Raw genomic sequence first — 22,141 nt, forward strand, 5'->3', positions numbered from 1 at the left:
CGGAAAAAGGCGTTCAAAAGAAACAATCAGGGACTGTCCAGTCTGGACCGCATACTCGATCGCTCGTGCGAAATTCACGGCACCCCGGATAAGCCAGCAAACCACACTAACAGACACTGCTGGGTGTTCAAACAGGCCAGTAAAATAAATGCCGAGAACAAGGACAAGGGGCTGCACAGCGACGATGACAAGGAGCCCCGGCGTCTGAACACGGGGGGATAGAAGAAATTTCCTCCCCAGGTGAAAATGGTCAATATGATCTACGCCACCGACATTCCCAAACGGGAACAAAAACGAGAACTACGGGACGTCTATGCAATGGAGCCAGTCGCCCCAAATTTCAACCCATGGTCAGCCTGTCCGATCACTTTTGATCGTAGGGATCACCCTACCCGCATTTGTCACGGCGGTTCAGCCGCATTGGTCCTCGACCCAATCATCAACGGATTCCACCTTACGCGAGTCCTTATGGACGGCGGCAGTAGCCTGAACCTACTTTATCAGGACACAGTGCGCAAAATGGGCATCGATCCCTCAAGGATCAAGCCCACCAAAACCACCTTTAAAGGTGTAATTCCAGGAGTAGAGGCCCGTTGTACGGGCTCAATAACACTGGAAGTGGTCTTCGGATCCCCGGATAACTTCTGAAGCGAGGAGTTAATCTTTGACATCGTCCCTTTCCACAGTGGCTATCATGCACTGCTCGGACGAACCGCATTCGCTCGATTCAACGCGGTACCACACTATGCATACCTCAAGCTCAAAATGCCAGGACCTTGCGGGGTTATAACAGTCAATGAAACACAAACCGCTCTCTCCGTACAGAGGAGCACAATGCAGCCCTTGAGGCAGAAGTACAAAACAGCCTTTTCCGGCAAACCACCAATCCAGCGAAAACAACCCCGAACACCGTCCAGCAGGTCCGGAGTACCCTGCAACAGGATCGCCAGGCACGCCAAGAGCGTGACTAGCAGTCTGGCCTCCGCCCCAGCCCCATTCAGGCAGCATTCATGCCGCACGTACACAATTACGCACTCAAAATACCATGGACATAGGCGGAGGCGCAATAAGTGATGCGGTCAACAGTGCAGTTCAGCCGCAACATACTTTAATAACCCTCTTTATCTTTCAGGACCCTACTTTCGGGCAGCCTCTTCAGAGAACCAGGATCATCGGACTCCTAACAGGGGGAAAAACCAAGGAGGCAAAAGGCTTTGTGCACAAAGGGAATACCCAGGTGGTATCTGTTAATGATCGTTATACCTGTTTTATACCTACATACGGCCCGCCCTTGGATAGGACATGTCAAATAGTCCTCTTTACTTCTGCTCAACGCATTAATTGTAAAGATACGCTTGGACGCATTATTTATAAATGGGAGATAATATATAGCATCAGCTTATTATTCCTATGTCCACATTTTCCTAAAAATGTTTATTTTTGAACCCGTACACTTTGGTACAGTCAGTTTGCCAGGGGCTTTTCATGGTTCCCCTTAATACGGCAAGATAAGTCTGAACACTTTCAACTGTGTGGCACCCCGAACTTATAGTATTATATGCATCAGCTCCGAATCATGTCTTGGGTCAATACTTGGGTTTGCCCGGCTCCCTTGTTTTGGTACCTTACGTTCCATTATATCGGCTAAGGTAGCGTAGGGAGAACTACTGCGATTGTGTCCCGGTTCTTCCGGATGAGCACCTCAGTAGAGAAAGCTGAAAACTGACTGGCATGATGTGGCGAGAGCTGGTCGCTGTTCGAGAGGTCTTATGTAACGCCCCGGATCCGATGCGCCAGGTGTCTGGCAGTTATTCGCCGTCGTTGCCATGTCTTTTGCTTGCATGTTGCATTTTGCCATGTCATCATCTGCATTTCATATCATGTCATCATGTGCATTTCATTTTGCATATGTGTTCGTCTCATGCATCCGAGCTTTTTCCCCGTTGTCCGTTTCACGATACGGCACTCCTATGCCTCCGGCGTTCCCCTTTCGTCTCTCATTGTGAGCGGGTGTTAAACTTTCTCGGAATGGCCAGAGGTTTTCCAAGCGGCCTTGGTATACCACCGGTAGACCGCCTGTCAAGTTTCGTGCCATTTGGAGGTCGTTTGATACTCCCACGGTTAACCGGGTAACCGTAAAGCCCCTCTCTCTTTGCAGCCCAACACCCTTCCAAAGTGGCCCAAAACGCAGCAAACTCCCCTCCATGCTCTCGGTCGTTCGATCACGACCGCGTGGCCGAAAACCACTCCTCATTTGGACTCTCCTAGCTCCCTCTGCCTATAAATTAGTCCACCTCCCCCGAATTCGTAGATGAAACCCTAGCCCCGCTCCCCTCGCGCGCCGGACATGTCCAGCCCCGCCGGACACGTCCAACCTCCACCTCACTCGGACCAATCAGGTCGTGCCACCTCACCCGCGCCGCCGCCCCGACCTCTCACGCGCCGCCATGTCGTCAGCCCCGTCGTCCTCTCTCTCCCCTGCGCCCACCGCGGCCCGCGGGGCCCGCGCTCAGCCCGCCCGAGCCCGTCAGCCGCCCGCGCCGCCCGCGCTGGCCCGCGACGCTGCCCGTCTCGGCCGCGCCTAGCCCCGCCGCCGCCGCGTCCCGCGACCGGCCGTGCCCTGCCCGCACCCCGTCGCCTCGCCGGCAGCCCGCGCCTCCCCGGCCTCCCCAGCGCCGCCCCGTCTCCCACTGCCGACCACGTCGGCCGCCTCCGCAGCCCGGCCGCGCCGGTGCGCCGGCCTCTTCTCCGGCCAGATCCGGCCAGGGGCCGGCCGGATCCGCCCTCCCTCGGCCGCCCGAACCTCTCCGTCGACGCCGACCGCCATCTCCGTCTTCTCCGGCCGCCGGCGCCTCAGATCCGGCGAGATTCCGGCGATCCTCGATCTCCGTGCCGCGGTTGACTTTTTCCCCGGGGTGAGAAAACTGTTGTCCCAGATTTTTTGTAATTTTAATGTCATGTTCATCGCATTGTCTCTCTGCATCCGTAGCTCCGTTTCATGCGTGTAATATGTCAAATTGTTCGTATCAACGAGTAAATCATTTCATTCCATTGCATCATATTCATTTGAGGTCATATAGATGCCTGAATCATCATTGTAAGAGTGCTTCATGATGTTTTCTGCTGTGTGTTAACAGAACGAGCTCTTTTGTCATTTTTGCCATGTTTGATGTGTGCATCCTATGAGGTTGATGTCTACATATGTTTTGAACTATGCCATGTCTTATTTACAGAGGTGCTTACCATGTATTTTTGTGATCAATATGGTGACTAGCACAAGCATGTAAACATTGCATCGTGATGTTGCTGATTTTAGTCCCTGTTCTGCTGTTATTTTGATGCCATGTAAACTTGATGCTACAGAGAGATCCATGCATATTTTGAGATACTTTAGTAAGGGTATTTTGAACATGTGGTTATTGTCTATCCACTCATGCCCTTGGTTGCAATTATGGAGTAGCCTAGCATGTCATTTTTGTGCTCTACTTTTGCTTCAAAATGTTTCCTGGCAGATTGTTTACGTGTTATTCAATTTTGCCAAGGTTGCTATAGTTGATCCTTGCATGCTATGAACTTGTTCTTGACTTGGTTTGTTTCACAAACATGTCTTCTTGATGATGCTATGCTTATCTTGTCATGCAATGATTTGTGGTGAGTGTATCGAGCTTGTTAAGTAGGGTACTTGCTGTTGTTGTTTTGCTAGGCTCAATCTGTTATTTCGCGATGCTATGTAAACTTGCTTTTACAAATCATTCTATGCATAATCTGGAGATGATCACTAAATATGTTTTGATCTACATGTCATGCTCTATCCATACATGCCCATGGTTGCATTTATAGCTTGCTGTAGCTTGTTCATATCTTGCTCCAAAGTTGCTTCATAATGTTGCTGTCAGCCTGTTAACATTAAGTTCAGTTGTTTCCATGATTGTTGCTAGTGTTCCATGAACCCTATGGATTTGCTATTGTCATGCTTAGCTTCACAAACATGTCTTCTTACTGTTGGGTGCCTTGCCATGCCATGTATTGCTCTGTGGTGAGTGGTACAAGCTCACCAACATGCCTTCATAATTCTGTTCCTGCCATGTATGAATCTGTATTATAACTTGCTATGTTTACGTGGGTGCCATCATATTTTCTGATCCTTTTTGGCTCATAGTCAGTAAGGGACTTTTGATCTATGGGTTTAGTAGATTAATGCTATGCCTTTGTTTGCCATGATAAGTTCCTGTAACATGTTGTTTGATAGCTCTAAACATTGCATCGTGATGTTATTTTCTGCAAAGTCTGATTTGTTATTACTTGCATTCTTACCATGTGTGTTTGAGCATGTTCTAGTGATTTCTGAAGATAGTTCAGTGTTCATGTTTCGTAATGCTTTACCTGTACATCATGTCCATGCCTTTTGTTATCATATTGAGATGCTGTAGCATGTTGTTTTGATGCTTGCAATATGCCTAGTTGCTGTTTTGGACAGATTGTTGCTATAACTTGTTTCATGTGTGTGTGTTGAACCGTTGCTCCGTTTTGAGTGTGCTCTATATGAAACTTGCTTAGAATTGCATGTAGTTTCATATTATCATGTTGCATTCATGTTTTGAGGTGTTTGCTTGATGTTTGTATGCATTTTGCATCAATGCCATGTTTAACTTGTTTTGCTCATATCTTCTAGGCCGTACCTCCGAACTAAATGAACTTTATATGTAACTTGACTAGAATCTCATGGAGATCATCTTTGTGCATCTTAACTTGATGCTTAACAACTTGAACATAAGGTTTATTCAGATCTGGACCAATTTCGAAATATGCATATGAGGACTCACCGGAATTGTTATATGTTGTTCCCGGCCTCATTTAAACTTGCCTTGATGTGTTGCTTTTGTTTGCATCATCCCTTGCCATGAGTAGCTTCATGTAGCTTTGTCATGCATCATGCTTGTTGTGCATCATGCCTTGTTCATGTGCGGTGTGTTTACTATGTTGTGTGCTTCTTTTCGATAGTTCCTCTTTCGTTGCGATCGTGAGGATTCGTTCGTCTACGCTTGGTTCGTCTTCGTGGCTTCATCTTCTTCATGGACTCGTTCTTCTTCCTTGCGGGATTTCAGGCAAGATGACTGCTACCCTGGATCTCACTACTATCATTTCTATGCTAGTTGCTTCGTTCTATCGCTATGCTGTGCTACCTATCACCTATTTATCAAGCCATCCCAAATTGCCATGAACCTCTAACCTTTGACACCTTTCCTATGCAAACCATTGCTTGGCTATGTTACCGCTTTGCTCAGCCCTCTTATAGCGTTGCTAGTTGCAGGTGAAGTTGAAGATTGCTCCATGGTGGACAGGATTTTGGTTGGGATATCATAATATCTCTTATATTATTAATGCATCTATATATTTGGTAAAGGGTGGAAGGCTTGGCCTTTTGCCTGGTGTTTTGTTCCACTCTTGCCGCCTTAGTTTCCGTTATACCGGTGTTATGTTCCCGGATTTTGCGTTCCTTACGCGGTCGGGTGATTTATGGGACCCCCTCGACAGTTCGCTTTGAATAAAACTCCTCCAGCAAGGCCCAACATTGGTTTTACCATTTGCCTCACCACCACCTACTTTTCCCTTGGGAGTCGCTCTCTCGAGGGTCATCTTTATTATAGCCCCCCCGGGCCAGTGCTTGTCTAAGTGTTGGTCCGAACTAGAGCCCTTTGCAGCGCCCCCTCAGGGAAACTTGAGGTCTGGTTTAAGTTGTACGGATTGCTCACGGTGTTGCCCTGAGAACGAGATATGTGCAGCTCCTATCGGGATTGTCAGCGCATCGGGCGGCTTTGCTGGTCTTGTTTTACCATTGTCGAAATGTCTTGTAAACCGGGATTCCAAGTCTGATCGGGTCTTCCTGGGAGAAGGACTATTCCTTCGTTGATCGCGAGAGCTTGTCATGGGCTAAGTTGGGACACCCCTGCAGGGTATAATCTTTCGAAAGTCGTGCCTGCGGTTTTAGGCAGATGGGAATTTGTTAATGTCCGGTTGTAGATAACTTGACACCAGATCCGAATTAAAACGCATCAACCGCGTGTGTAGCCGTGATGGTCTCTTTTCGGCGGAGTCCGGGAAGTGAACACGGTCTTTGGTTTATGTTTGACATAAGTAGGAGTTCAGGATCACTTCTTGATCATTTCTAGCTTCACGACCATTCCGCTTGATTCTCTTCTCACTCTTATTTGCGTATGTTAGCCACCATATATGCTTAGTCACTGCTGCAGCCTCACCACTTTACCCCTTCCTCTCCCTTTAAGATTTGCTAGTCTTGATACCCATGGTAATGGGATTGCTGAGTCCTCGTGGCTCATAGATTACTACAACAACAGTTGCAAGTACAGGTTTCGCGACGATCTTGACGCGAGCGCGATGTTTGCTTGCCTTGGAGTTCTTCTTCTGTTTCTCCTTCGATCAGGGGATAGGTTCCAGGTCGGCAGCCTGGGCTAGCAGGGTGGATGTCGTTTGAGTTTCTGTTTGTGTTTCATCCGTAGTCGGATGATGATCTTATGTATGATGATGTTGTATTCGTGTGGCATTCTATGCCTCTTGTATGTATCCCCATCTATTATGTAATGTTGATGTAATGATATCCACCTTGCAAACGCGTTTCAATATGCGGGTCTATCCTTGGTGGGACCTTCGAGTTCCTTTTGGATAGGGTCGCATATTGGGCGTGACAAGTTGGTATCAGAGCCTCGACCGACCCTAGGAGCCCCTTGATTGATCGTGTAGTTTGGCCGATGTTGAGTCTAGAATAAACTATTTTCAGAGTCTAGTTATATCGGAGAGTAGGAATTCTTTTACTCCTCATCCCCTTCGTCGCTCTGGTAAGGAATCTTGACGTAGGTGTTTTGAATTACTCCTCTTCCCTTTTAAATTTTCTTTAGGATCACGCAGTTGTTTTTTCCGGTAGTTGTTCCTCAGCTCTTTTTCATCCGGTGCATTTCTCGTCATGTTGACTCGATCCTCTTCGTGTTTGGAAATTTCAATCCTCAGTTGTTTTCTTTTCCCACCCACCCACCCCTTCTTCTTCTCGGAACCGGAGTCCGTAATCGAGTATCCTTCTTACTGGTGCGAAGCCTTTGCTTTCTTTCAACCGGTGTCTTATCTTCAAGTTATTCGTCGTTTCCCCTTCCAAATTGCCTTTGTTTTCCCGACCTCCCACCCTTTTCTTCCCGGAGTCTGACTCTCTCTCGACCAGCTATCTCATTCGTGCGGAACCTCTTCAGTCTTTAGTAAATTATCTCAACCGGTGAATTCTCGTCTCATTCGTCATCCTTCATCTCTTGTTCTTTCCGGTGGACTCAATTCAAGTTTTTTTCCGGGTAATCATATTCTTTTCCTTCGATCAAGTGTTCTCCCTGCTCGTTTGTCTCTCCCAGTTATCATTCCGGAGTTCGGAAGACATCTCAGGAGATTCGTCTGTGTTTGAATTTAATTCAAGGTTGTCACCTCATCCAAATATTTCAATTGTTCTGGTGCTTCATCTACCTGTTCAACAATCCTTTCCAACGGTGTTTTCTCTTTAGTGGGCCCTAACCCACAGGTCTTTTCCCAGGATCTTACCTGACTCTTCTAATTCTCCCGGAGTTATTCTCAATTCTTTTCAAGTGTGACGTAAGAATGAATTTCATCAGTCAGATGCTTTTCCAAGAAATCATTCAAATTCTTTTCATTGTTGGCTCAACCTTTTCGGTTTTCGTTCTACCGGAGTATCTCAGTAATTTTGGTGGTGTTTCTCGTCATCATTTGAAGACCGAATAAGAGTTTTCCTTTAAATCTTGTCCGTTCTCTCAAAGTTTCGTGGTTCTAACTTCATGTTATCATCTCAAATTATTCCATTTGTCAGATATTCTTTTTAACCATCCAGAGTTTGTCAGGAGTTGTTTTTCCATTTCTTTTCACCGGAGGCCATCGTTCCAGAAGAATTCTTCGTCCTCAGATTTCATCTCTTTATCCCGGTGCTTCGTTCAAGTGTTCTTTAATCAGCTCGTGATCTCTTTGTTCTTTTGCATATAAATCCCCTCTTGCTTATTGGTTATTCTAATTCTTCCCGGTGATTCATTCTATTTCATCAGTCTTTTTTCAAATTCTTATGGTGGCTTGTTCAAGATTCTTTTTCCTTGATCATCATTTCAATTCATTCGTTCTTTCCAATCATACCGGTGGTTCATGAAGACTTTCTCAGTTTTGTGCTATACCCCTTCTCAATCCTTTTTCAAGATGAATAAGTAATATGCGAAATCCATTATTGGTCATCAATTTAATTTGATGAAGGATAAGCATACAATAAATCTTATTCTTATTTCATCCAAGTTATTATCCCTTCCTTCGGAGTTTGTTCATGACGAATAAATTCTAGTTCCAAGTGTTTTTCATATTTTCTTTTCCGGAGTTCAAATTTCCTCGGCCCTATCGTCGGAACCTCCATTTAAATCATTGCAAGGCTCATCTTATTCTTTCATGCTTTCATTCTATCTCATCATCCTTTGTGTCAACGGAGTTCGTCATGGTGGTTATTCATGATTTAATCTTTTCTTCAAGAGTTCATCAAGATTCTTGTCGGTGGAGTTCAAGTATCTTTTCTTCTCGCGTCTCGAATTGCAATTAATTCTTCGTATTCTTTTGAAGTGAAGTTTTGCATTTATTCGTTCTTCTTAGATATTCAAATCCGTTCAACCTTTCCTTCTAAGTTCTTTTCATTCAACTCTTTCAATTCTTCCGGAGGCATTGCATTGTTCATCTCGTCAAGTGCCATCCCATCTTGTGAAGTTCATGTTCTTTTCCTTCCATTTTCAGCCGGAGTGCTGCCTAAATCCTTTCAGTCTTATCCGTTTCTTATATCGTTCTAACCGGAGTGCTTTCAGAGTCTATCTGTTTCCATGGGCTTTCGATTCTCGTCATTCTCGTCGTTCCCCTCTTATTCTCGAGTGCTCTCGATTCTTTGCTTCTTCTCTTGAGTTCTTGTTTCACCTCATCCCTTTTTCCCTTCCGTCTCGGTCCTAAGATCTCGGGACGAGATCTCTTGTTCGTGGAGGAGTGTTGTAACGCCCCGGATCCGATGCGCCAGGTGTCTGCCAGTTATTCGCCGCCGTTGCCATGTCTTTTGCTTGCGTGTTGCATTTTGCCATGTCATCATCTGCATTTCATATCATGTCATCATGTGCATTTCATTTCACATACGTGTTCGTCTCATGCATCCGAGCTTTTTCCCCGTTGTCCGTTTCACGATCCGGCACTCCTATGCCCTCCGGCGTTCCCCTTTCGTCTCTCATTGTGAGCGGGTATTAAACTTTCTCGGAATGGCCCGAGGTTTGCCAAGCGCCCTTGGTATACCACCGATAGACCGCCTGTCAAGTTTCGTGCCATTTGGAGGTCGTTTGTTACTCCAACGGTTAACCAGGTAACCGTAAAGCCCCTCTCTCTTTGCAGCCCAACGCCCTTCCAAAGTAGCCCAAAACCCAGCAAACTCCCCTCCATGCTCTCGGTCGTTCGATCATGATCGCGTGGCCGAAAACCGCTCCTCATTTGGACTCTCCTAGCTCCCTCTGCATATAAATTAGTCCACCTCCCCCGAATTCGCAGACGAAACCCTAGCCCCGCTCCCCTCGCGCGCCGGACATGTCCAGCCCCGCCGGACACGTCCAACCTCCACCTCACTCGGACCAATCAGGTCGTGCCACCTCACCCCCGCCGCCCTGACCTCTCACGCGCCGCCACATCATCAGCCCCGTCGCCCTCTCTCTCCCCTGCGCCCGCCGCGGCCCGCGGGGCCCGCGCTCGCCCGCCCGAGCCCGTCGGCCACCCGCGCCGCCCTGCGACACCACTCGTCTCGGCCGTGCCTAGCCCCGCCGCCCGCCGGCACCTCGCCGCCGCTGCGTCCCGCGACCGGTCGCGCCCTGCCCGCGCCCCGTCGCCTCGCCAGCAGCCCGCGCCTCCCCGGCCTCCCTAGCGCCGCCCCATCTCCCGCCGCCGACCGCGTCGGCCGCCGCCGCAGCCCGGCCGCGCCGGTGCGCCGGCCTCTTCTCCGGCCAGATCCGGCCAGGGGCCGGCCGGATCCGCCCTCCCCCGGCCGCCCGGACCTCTCCCTCGACGCCGACCGCCATCTCCCTCTTCTCCGGCCGCCGGCGCCTCAGATTCGGCGTGATTCCGGCTATCCTCGATCTCCATGCCGCGGTTGACTTTTTCCCCGGGGTGAGAAAACTGGTAAGTCCCAGATTTTTTGTAATTTTAATGTCATGTTCATCGCATTGTATCTCTGCATCCGTAGCTCCGTTTCGTGCGTGTAATATGTCAAATTGTTCGTATCAACGAGTACATCATTTCATTCCATTGCATCATATTCATTTGAGGCCATATAGATGCCTGAATCATCATTGTAAGAGTGCTTCATGATGTTTTCTGCTGTCTGTTAACAGAACGAGCTCTTTTGTCATTTTTGCCATGTTTAATGTGTGCATCCTATGAGGTTGATGTCTACATGTGTTTTGAACTATGCCATGTCTTCTTTACAGAGGTGCTTACCATGTATTTTTGTGATCAATTTGGTGACTAGCACAAGCATGTAAACATTGCATCGTGATGTTGCTGATTTTAGTCCCTGTTCTGCTGTTATTTTGATGCCATATAAACTTAATGCTACAGAGAGATCCATGCATATTTTGAGATACTTCAGTAAGGGTGTTTTGAACATGTGGTTATTGTCTATCCACTCATGCCCTTGGTTGCAATTATGGAGTAGCCTAGCATGTCATTTTCATGCTCTACTTTTGCTTCAAAATGTTTCCTGGCAGATTGTTTACGTGTTATTCAATTTTGCCAAGGTTGCTATAGTTGATCCTTGCATGCTATGAACTTGTTCTTGACTTGGTTTGTTTCACAAACATGTCTTCTTGATGATGCTATGCTTATCTTGTCATGCAATGACTTGTGGTGAGTGTATCGAGCTTGTTAAGTAGGGTACTTGCTGTTGTTGTTTTGCTAGGCTGAATCTGTTATTTCGCGATGCTATGTAAACTTGCTTTTACAAATCATTCTATGCATAATCTGGAGATGATCACTAAATATGTTTTGATCTACATGTCATGCTCTATCCATACATGCCCATGGTTGCATTTATAGCTTGCTGTAGCTTGTTCATATCTTGCTCCAAAGTTGCTTCATAATGTTGCTGTCAGCCTGTTAACATTAAGTTCAGTTGTTTCCATGATTGTTGCTAGTGTTCCATGAACCCTATGGATTTGCTATTGTCATGCTTAGCTTCACAAACATGTCTTCTTACTGTTGGGTGCCTTGTCATGCCATGTATTGCTCTGTGGTGAGTGGTACAAGCTCACCAACATGCCTTCATAATTCTGTTCCTGCCATGTATGAATCTGTATTATAACTTGCTATGTTTACGTGGGTGCCATCATATTTTCTGATCCTTTTTGGCTCATGGTCAGTAAGGGACTTTTGATCTATGGGTTTAGTAGATTCATGCGATGCCTTTGTTTGCCATGATAAGTTCCTGTAACATGTTGTTTGATAGCTCTAAACATTGCATCGTGATGTTATTTTCTGCAAAGTCTGGTTATTACTTGCAATCTTACCATGTGTGTTTGAGCATGTTCTAGTGATTTCTGGAGATAGTTCAGTGTTCATGTTTTGTAATGCTTTACCTGTACATCATGTCCATGCCTTTTTTTATCATGTTGAGATGCTGTAGCATGTTGTTTTGATGCTTGCAATATGCCTAGTTGCTGTTTTGGACAGATTGTTGCTATAACTTGTTTCATGTGTGTGTGTTGAACCGTTGCTCTGTTTTGAGTGTGCTCTATATGAAACTTGCTTAGAATTGCATGTAGTTTCATATTATCATGTTGCATTCATGTTTTGAGGTGTTCTCTTGATGTTTGTATGCATTTTGCATCAATGCCATGTTTAACTTGTTTTGCTCATATCTTCTAGGCCGTAGCTCCGAACTAAATGAACTTTATATGTAACTTGACTAGAATCTCGTGTAGATCATCTTTGTGCATCTTAACTTGATACTTAACAACTTGAACATCAGGTTTATTCAGATCTGGACCAATTTCGAAATATGCATATGAGGACTCACCGGAATTGTTATATGTTGTTCCCGGCCTCATTTAAACTTGCCTTGATGTGTTGCTTTTGTCTGCATCATCCCTTGCCATGAGTAGCTTCATGTAGCTTTGTCATGCATCATGCTTGTTGTGCGTCATGCCTTGTTCATGTGTGGTGTGTTTACTATGTTGTGTGCTTCTTTTCGATAGTTCCTGTTTCGTTGCGATCGTGAGGATTCGTTCGTCTACGCGTGGTTCGTTTTCGTGGCTTCATCTTCTTCATGGAATCGTTCTTCTTCCTTGCAGGATTTCAGGCAAGATGACCACTACCCTGGATCTCACTACTATCATTTCTATGCTAGTTGCTTCGTTCTATCACTATGGTGCGCTACCTATCACCTATTTATCAAGCCATCCCAAATTGCCATGAACCTCTAACCTTTGACACGTTTCCTTTGCAAACCGTTGCTTGGCTATGTTACCGCTTTTCTCAGCCCTCTTATAGCATTGCTACTTGCAGGTGAAGTTGAAGATTGCTCCATGGTGGACAGGATTTTGGTTGGGATATCACAATATCTCTTATATTATTAATGCATATATATATTTGGTAAAGGGTGGAAGGCTCGGCATTTTGCCTGGTCTTTTGTTCCACTCTTGCCGCCCTAGTTTCCGTTATACCGGTGTTATGTTCCCGGATTTTGCATTCCTTACGCGGTCGGGTGATTTATGGGACCCCCTCGATAGTTCGCTTTGAATAAAACTCCTCCAGCAAGGCCCAACATTGGTTTTACCATTTGCCTCACCACCACCTACTTTTCCCTTGGGAGTCGCTCTCTCGAGGGTCATCTTTATTATAGCCCCCCCGGGACAGTGCTTGTCTAAGTGTTGGTCCGAACTAGAGCCCTTTGCAGCGCCCCCTCAGGGAAACTTGAGGTCTGGTTTTAGTTGGACGGATTGCTCATCCGATCTTGCCGTGAGAATGAGATATGTGCAGCTCCTATCAGGATTGTCGGCGCATCGGGCGGCTTTGCTGGTCTTGTTTTACCATTGTCAAAATGTCTTGTAAACCGGGATTCTGAGTCTGATCGGGTCTTCCTGGGAGAAGGTATATTCCTTCGTTGATCGCGAGAGCTTGTCATGGGCTAAGTTGGGACACCCCTACAGGGTATAATCTTTCGAAAGCCGTGCCTGCGGTTATAGGCAGATGGGAATTTGTTAATGTCCAGTTGTAGATAACTTGACACCAGATCCGAATTAAAACGCATCAACCGTGTGTGTAGCCATGATGGTCTGTTTTCGGCGGAGTCTGGGAAGTGAACACGGTCTTTGGGTTATGTTTGATGTTAGTAGGAGTTCAGGATCACTTCTTGATCATTGCTAGCTTCACGACCATTCCGCTTGATTCTCTTCTCGCTCTTATTTGCGTATGTTAGCCACCATATATGCTTAGTCGCTGCTGCAGCCTCACCACTTTACCCCTTCCTCTCCCTTTAAGCTTTGCTAGTCTTGATACCCATGGTAATGGGATTGCTGAGTCCTCGTGGCTCACAGATTACTACAACAACAGTTGCAGGTACAGGTTTCGCGACGATCTTGACGCGAGCGCGATGTTTGCTTGTCTTGGAGTTCTTCTTCTGTTTCTCCTTCGATCAGGGGATAGGTTCCAGGTCGGCAGCCTGGGCTAGCAGGGTGGATGTCGTTTGAGTTTCTGTTTGTGTTTCATCCATAGTCGGATGATGATCTTATGTATGATGATGTTGTATTCGTGTGGCATTCTATGCCTCTTGTATGTATCCCCATCTATTATGTAATGTTGATGTAATGATATCCACCTTGCAAAAGCGTTTCAATATGCGGGTCTATCCTTGGTGGGACCTTCGAGTTCCTTTTGGATAGGGTCGCATATTGGGCGTGACATCTTAAAATCCATAAAGATTTTTTCCTCTTTAGGCGAGGAATCGGCCTTGTCCGATTTAGGCGTATATAGCGCCCCAATTTGGCTATCCGAATTCTAGGGGCTTTGCCGAAATTTAAAATTGTAGACTTCTATGGCTAAGCGAGAGTTATAAAACCGCATAGTCTGATTGCCTTGTTCGCTATGCCAAACACCTCCTTCAGGGACCAAAAATTTGGATAAAGAGTGTTTTGGGTTTTCCACGAACACCCTAGTACTAGTTACGTGGGGGCGGAAGCCAACGACTGGCCTACTTTCAGAATTTTATAAACAGTCGCACAGAAGGTAATATTTTAAATCAACAAAGCGCTATATAGCGCAAACAAATTCATTTTCATATTACAAAAACGACAGGAGTACACTCACTCAAAGATTGTGTCCTTGGTACATTCATCGGCCACGAGACGAGCACCTTTCATCATGCCATCATACTATTTCTCAGGGTAGCGATGAGCCTTGCCCTCCGGCGGTCCTTCCTTCACTAGCTTCTCTGCATCCAGCTTGGCCCAATGCATCTTCGCACGGGCAAAGGCTCGGCGGGCACCCTCAATACAAACGGATCGCTTGACAACTTCAAGCCGCGGGCAGGCATTTACCATCTGCTTTATAAGGCCGAAGTAGCTGGCAGGCAGGGGCTCACCAGGCCACATCCGGACTATGAAATCCTTCATGGCCACTTCGGCCGCCCTATGGAGTTCAACCAATTGCTTCAGTTGGTCACTCAGAGGCACTGGGTGTTCGGCTCCAGCATACTAGGACCAGAACAGCTTCTCTGTTGAGCTCCCCTCTTCGGAACGGTAGAACTCTGCGGCATCCGATATGCTGCATGGCAGATCTGCAAATGCCCCTGGAGAGCTCTGAATTCAGGGAAGTAAAAGAAATGTCTCCTCCACATGCTTGCTTTGCATAATGAATGCCTTACCCACCTCTATCTTCTTGGCCGCCTGGATTTCCTGCTGGGCTTTTTGGGCTTCGGCCTTGGCGTATTTCGTGCTCGAAAGGGCCTTCGCAAGCTCGGACTCCTTCGTCTTGAAGTCACACTCCAAGGACTCGAACTTCTTGCCGAGCTCCTGGAGCTCTTGCTGTACCTCGCCCACCCTAGCATCTTGCTTTTCACGCTCAATGCGCTCCATGGCTGCCTTGTTTTCGGCCTCATACATCGCTTTCTTCAGGGCCTCCACTTTGGTCGTGGCCCCTATTACAAAATCATGACGCTTTTTTGTTAGCATCACCAATTTTTCTTACTCTATGTGATATGTGAACGGGGTACCACTAACCTTTGTTCTCTTTGAGCTGCCTCTTCATGAGGCTGAGCTCCCCTTTGGTCTGCTCTAGGTCCCGTTCGAGTCCGGCGACCTCTGCTGTACGGGCAGCAGCGGCAAGCAGCACCGCCTGCTTATTCACATAGACACATACTGTTAGACTCCTGCGGTTTAGAGTTGACCCTCCGTTTGGCTTTTCTTTCCGAACACCAAACAGAGTATCAGGGGCTACTGTGTATTGGGTGATAATTTCCCACACTTATGATTAGTTACCTCAAAACCTATCAGGAGGCTGGTACAGGCTTCGGTTAATCCGCTTTTGGCAGACTGAACCTTCTGAATCACCGCACTCATAAGAGTACGGTGCTCTTCATCCATGGAAGCGCCGCGAAGCACTTCCAGCAGATTATCCGGCACCTCTGGCGCAACGGAAGTCATCGGCTCGCCCTCCTTAGCAAGGGGCTGCCTGACCGAATCAGTAACCTACGGCGGTTCCGGTACAATGTCCGGCTGGGAGCCCAACTTGCTGCGGCTCTCGCCGGCACAATCTGCAGGGATCTTACGCCCCGTGTGTCCGGCGTCTAGAATTTCGGCTTGGGGCGTCTCCAGAATCGCCTCCCCCTGCTCTGGGACCCTTTGGGACAACACCTCCGTTTCATCCGCGGGCCGAGGGGAAGTAGCCGTCGGGAGCGAATTCATCGCTGAATCGCTCAAAGATCCATCCGAAGAGGATACCTCAGGATGGGCCCTGGCCGGAGTGCATATACATGTTCGGCGTTATGACAAACTATGAAGCTGAGTCACACTAAAGAACAACAGAGTGTGGATACTTACGATCTTACTAGGGGCTTGCCTCTGGGCAGCCACTTCTCCTCGCTGTAGGTGGATGTGGTGGAGTGATCCGGAAGGGGCGTCTTTCCCTTCTTCGGCGTCCTAGCCTCCCCCTGCTGGGCGGCTTTCCTTTTCTTCTCCTCCCCAGTGCGGGGAGGCGGAATTTCCTCGTGTTTTCCCCTGCCTCTGTGGGAGGAATCTGCCTTGTCGTCCTTGGATGACGAGCCTATGACGGCCTTGCACCGGGGACCCTTCCTGGTCCCCTGGGCCGCCCTCTTAGGCCCTTCGGCCTCCCCGGATGGGGCAGCCCTTTCCTTTTCCTCCTCCCCTTTGGGGGAAGAGTGTGCCTCATCGTTTTCGGACGAGGCATCCGGTATGACCTTACGCCGGAGACCCTTCCTGATCCCCGGGGCCTTCTTCTCGGCCTTCTTCTCCGGCACCTTGTAAGGCGCCGGGACTAGCATCTCCGTTAGGAGAATGGTTGCTGGACCTTCGGGCAGTCGATCCGCTCCGCCGTCACCACATACTCCTAATTAAATATACACGATGACTTAAAATCCTCCCATGAGTATGCTGAGAAAGCTACATCTAATGATGGTCAGAAAACTCACCGGGTGGGGGAACCGCGTGGCGTGAAGTCTGCTGTCCTCAGATGTGGGAGGAGGTATTTTGGAGGCCTTGAACAGCACCTTCCATGCGTCCTTGTGTGTCGTGCCGTAAAGCTCTTGAAGTGCCTGGTGTTCGGCCAGAATGAACTCCCACAGATTAAATGCCCGTCTTTGGCACGGGAGAATTCGGCGGACAAGCATGACCTGGATCACGTTGACAAGCTTGATCTTCTTGTCCATCATACTTTTGATGCAGTTCTGAAGTCCTGTCAGCTCCGCAGGTTCACCCCTGGCTAGGCCCTTCTTTTCCCAGCAGGTGAGCCGCATGGGAATTCCGGATCGGAATTCGGGGGCCGCCGCCCAGTTGGCGTCGCGCGGCTCGGTGATGAACAACCACCCCGATTGCCACCCTTTCACGGTCTCCACGAAGGAATCGTCCAACCAGGTAACATTGGGCATCCTGCCCACCATGGCGCCTCCGCACTCCGCTTGCTGGCCGCTCACGATCTTCGGCTTCACACAGAAGATTCGCAACCACAAGACGAAGTGGGGCTTGATGCGGAGGAAGGCCTCACACACGACAATGAAAGCCGAGATGTTGAGGACGAAATTTGGGGCTAGATCATGGATGTCCAGCCCATAGTAAAACATTTGCGCGCGGACAAAGGGATGAAGTGGAAATCCCAGTCCACGGACGAAGTGGGGAAGGAACACGACCCTCTCGTGGGGTCCTGGAGTCGGAATAATCTGCCCTACGTTCGGCAGCCGAGGCGCGATATCTGCGGCCAAGTACAGCCGCCCGGAGCTTCGTAATATGCTCCTCCTTGACGGTGGAGGCCACCCACTTGCCTCCTGCTCCGGACATGTTTGGCTATGCGGAGAAGGCATGAACTAGGGTGTTGGAGCTCAAGGGTGCGAGAATGGATAGGCGAAGAAGGAAGAAGGTGTGGGTAAAAATGGGGAATCCTTATCCCTTTATAGAGGCGATGCAAATGGTGTGCCTCCCCACTTGCCCGTTGAAAACCGCTTATTTCCCAAGCGCCACGATTGATGGCGCAGTTGGGTTACTCTACCCATATTGATGAGAATCCCGTGATAAGGGGACATGATCTCTGCTTCGACAAGCCGTGCCGAGGAAACCGCCTCGCAATATGTGATGTGGCTGGTTGTGGGAAAAGGGTTCGAATAATGACTCGACCATAGTGTCATGTCACATTATCTGAAGTTGTCAGCAGATTACATTTGTGGAGTATCATTCTCTCCAAGATGGCATGTGAAGATCATCTTGCAGATCCGGACACGATTTAAGTGTTCGGTAATTACTTTGGAGTATTCGGAGATGGAACCCGCCTTGCAATGCCGAAGACAATCTACGCGTCGGACTCATCGTCATTGAAGCCTGGTTCAGGGGCTACTGAGGGAGTCCTGGATTAGGGGGTATCCGGACAGCCGGACTATATACTTTGGCCGGACTGTTGGACTATGAAGATACAAGACTCAAGACTTCGTCCCGTGTCCGGATGGGACTCTCCTTTGCGTGGAAGACAAGCTTAGCAATCCGGATATTAGATCTCATTCTTTGTAACTGACTCTGTGTGAACCCTAGCCCCCTCCGGTGTCTATATAAACCAGAGGGTTTGGTAAGTATAGGCACAATCATAATGGTCATAGGCTAGCTTCTAGGGTTTAGCCTCTACGATCTCATGGTAGATCAACTCTTGTAACACTCATATCATCAAGATCAATCAAGCAGGAAGTAGGGTTTTACCTCCATCGAGAGGGCCTGAACCTGGGTAAAACATCGTGTCCCTTGCCTCCTCTTACCATTAGCCTTAGACGCACAGATCAGGACCCCCTACCCGAGATCCGCCGGTTTTGACACCGACAGACGGTACTTGCTACTTTTGTTTGATAGTGAATCATGCGAACCCTCTCCGAGTTATGGAAACAGATGTATCCTCACCAGCTTTTGATGTAATATATGGTATGCTTAGATGTAAGTTTGAACTGTTTATCATATCAGCAGGGATTGTTTGATGATTCTTGGTGTTAGTAGGCGAGCTACTGTGCGAGCTATAGTACCTGCAAAACACTCATCGATGAGAAATGTTGGGTCTGATGAGCTCGTGGTATGCTTATACTTATCCGTCATCGATCGACCAATAGCCCAAGCTCCTAAAATTGTAGGCTTAGCGATCGATCAGACAATAGTCAACACGGATACATTCAGGCCTCATTTGGTTCATAGGGTAGGAAAATCGTAGCAAAAGTACAAAGACGTACAACACAAAATCATAGCATACATAGACGTACTCCCTCTGTTCCAAAATAGATGACCTGGGCGGGCTAGTTTGGCCTAGTGGGTTTCAATGATATGATATGGTACAGTGCTGTCCAGTCTTCGTGTGTGGTAGCAGTATTGCAGGGACAGTAAGTTTTCTTGAAGAAGAGGAATTCAACGAAGTCATGATGGTTCCTTCGTCCGAACAACTTACAGTGGGAAAGGTTGGGCCTGCGATACGACCAGGGTAGACCAGGATAATTTTGTGCATGGCAGGTGCACCAGGATGGTCGACGTCCCACATGTCGGTGAGGGAAAGTATTCTTTCCGATATAGAGGACAAGAAATGAGTATTCATTGTTTATTTTTGATGAAAGCTATTGTATCCACTGTTACGACGGAGGAGTGTGAAACATGGCAGCCCAGTGAACTTGGCATGTGCACCACTCCCTCCTTCCTCATGTAATGCTACCATACTATTGACTATAAGGTTGGCTATAAGGTTACAACTTTTTCTCACTTTCTCTGTATCTATTTCCTCTCAAATGTTTTTTACCTTTCTTTTCTCGACACAATTGTTTTTAGCCTCTTTTTTAGAATTATTTATTTATACCTAGGAGAACGTGTAGAGACGGGCTCTTGCAGAGCCCACTCCTTGACTTTGTCAATGCCTCTCTCTCCTCCACATAAGCGGGCTTATAGCCTAGTATTTTACTGGTACTACTTGTTATGCATGCATGCGGCGGGCAGCTGGCGTCTGAGGGGCCAGGGCGGTCAGAGCGGGCTTGGAAGCGGTCCGGACTCCAACATGTCCCACCTCACATTATCACCACATATTTCTTAGAGTCCGTGCGCAGCGGGCGGGCAATCTCTTCTCCCTCCCCCGTCTCTCTCTTCTCAGCCGACGCCCGTCGAGCGATTAGATTTCGGCTATCGACAGTTTATTCAATTGTAGTCCCACATGTCAGTGAAATTGCAAGATAACGCGTGTCCCCTCTAGTGAGCGGTGCGCGAGCCGGACTGTCGGGGGTGCAATGTGTATGAGTCGTAAGTGTGCCGCCTTTTCCTTTAGAACTTGCAAAGCGTAACATTTTCGCGCGATTGATCGATAAAAATACAGAACAAAATGACGAGGGCGGTGCTTTCCCGCTCATTAGGAAGGCTAGTTTGAGTAATATGACGTGCTACAGTGCCGTCCACTTGCTCCATTTTTATGTAAGCAAGAGTTTACACTCTTACACGGGAGGAGTGCAAAACACCACAGATCTGATTTTGATCGAGGGATAACTGTTCACTGGCAAGTAATGGAGCACTGTTAGCGATTATAGCGTGATAGTTAGGGCATCTCCAGTGCTGGCCCACAAATTTACACCGGCATCTGTTCGAGGACACTGATGAATGCTATCCGATGCTGCTCGCATACCTTTCGACAACTATATGAACTAACCGGACGAAATTCATGCAAACAAAGCAAATTTCAAATTAACTGGATGAAATTCATTACATTTCGAGAACTTTTCCTACAAACTGGATGAAATTCATTACATATTTCGCACAAACCGTACTAAAACCTACTGTAAACCTAATCTAAACAATCGTCGGCGCCCGACCACCATGTCCGGCCATGAACCTGAGAAAGTCGGCCATTGCCTTTGCCTCCTCCTCATCTGCCTCGATAACCTCCTCCTCTGGAGCACAAGGTTCTGAAGATTTCCGCCTCCACGTCGCCGTCAAGCGGCTAATCGGCCGCTGATGTTTACCCTACCGAGCTTGGCGCTGACTGAGTGGAGTAGCGGTGGCCTTCCTGGGACCAGAGTAGCGACGACCTACCGTGTACTACTCTTCCTCGCTGCCGGCTGGGCCCGCACATGCGTGCCGGCTTCGTGGTCGTGGCGGCCGGGGGGGAGGGGTGCCGGCGGTCTCCTTTGTTTGCTCCTGCGACAGTACGTCGAAGAGAGCTTTGGAGCGTGCCTGGAGCGGAGCCGCCGATGTCCCTTGTCTGCTCCTGCGACAGTACGTCCAAGAGAGCTTCGGAGCGCCAGGAGGTCATGGTTGGAGTGGTGCCAACAGAAGGAAGGGACCGGAGGATAATGAGTGTGGGTCTTTGGCTATGGTTGGGAGCTGGGGCTCAAGTTAATATAGCAGGCAAATGGCAATGAGCCGCGGCAGACGGATGGATGGCTGGCACCGGAGTAGGTTCGTCGGGCGTGAATGTGGATGCTGCTTCAGTGACTTAACTGCAGGTGCGTTGGGTTACTAACATGTGGACCCAATGGGCATCTGGCCCGCATGCCAGTGACACACCAACTGCACCTGCAGTTAAGTCAGGTGAATGTGGCACTGACGTTCTCGAGAGACGGTGACCGTTTCAGGCGGGAAGCGCGCGCTAGCAATGGAGGGGGTTTCGGTAGGCCAGGGCGGTCAGACACTGGCGTGGTGGTAAAGTGTGAACTCATGGATGACGAGCCTTTGAAGCATATGTGGCACGTATTGACAACCAGGCGCCCATGCAACCGCTCTTGTTGCCATCTAGCCTTCGACGACCACCATTATACATCACACAACCATGCATAACTTAAGGATAATGGACGAATCGATCAGACACACACTCGTGTGCAGTGGCACTAAGATCGGTCGCTCACGATAGTACATACTCCGTACCATAGTACCCTCTCTAGCTAGACTGTTTTATAGATTGTCATTGTGATGGACGATATACATGAGCAAGGCGCTCCGAGTATGATCGTTGGTGTTGAGCCAGGTGAATACATGATCGGCGTTCACGTAGGCCTCCATCAAACATCTAAATAGTAATGTCAGGCACCGCCGGGGCAAGCAGGTGATGGGCTCGCCGTTTGCGTTGCGCCATGACCAAGACTTTGATTTAGAGGGCAACATGCATGCATTAGCATGCTTTGATAGCGAGAGCGTGAGTGTCTGACGCAAAGTATTTCATTTTCATTTGGCTCAGGAGTGTACGTTACAGCGACGAGTCCGTGGTTTGATTCCCCACATACACATAATTTTGGTTTTTATTTCTTTCTCCACTGACAGGTAGGCCCGCATAGATAGATAAAGAACATGAGCTGATGAGGCGCATGCGGACTGTT

The sequence above is a fragment of the Triticum aestivum genome, chromosome 7B (genome assembly GCF_018294505.1).
Source record: "Triticum aestivum cultivar Chinese Spring chromosome 7B, IWGSC CS RefSeq v2.1, whole genome shotgun sequence".
Taxonomy (NCBI): Eukaryota; Viridiplantae; Streptophyta; class Magnoliopsida; order Poales; family Poaceae; genus Triticum; species Triticum aestivum.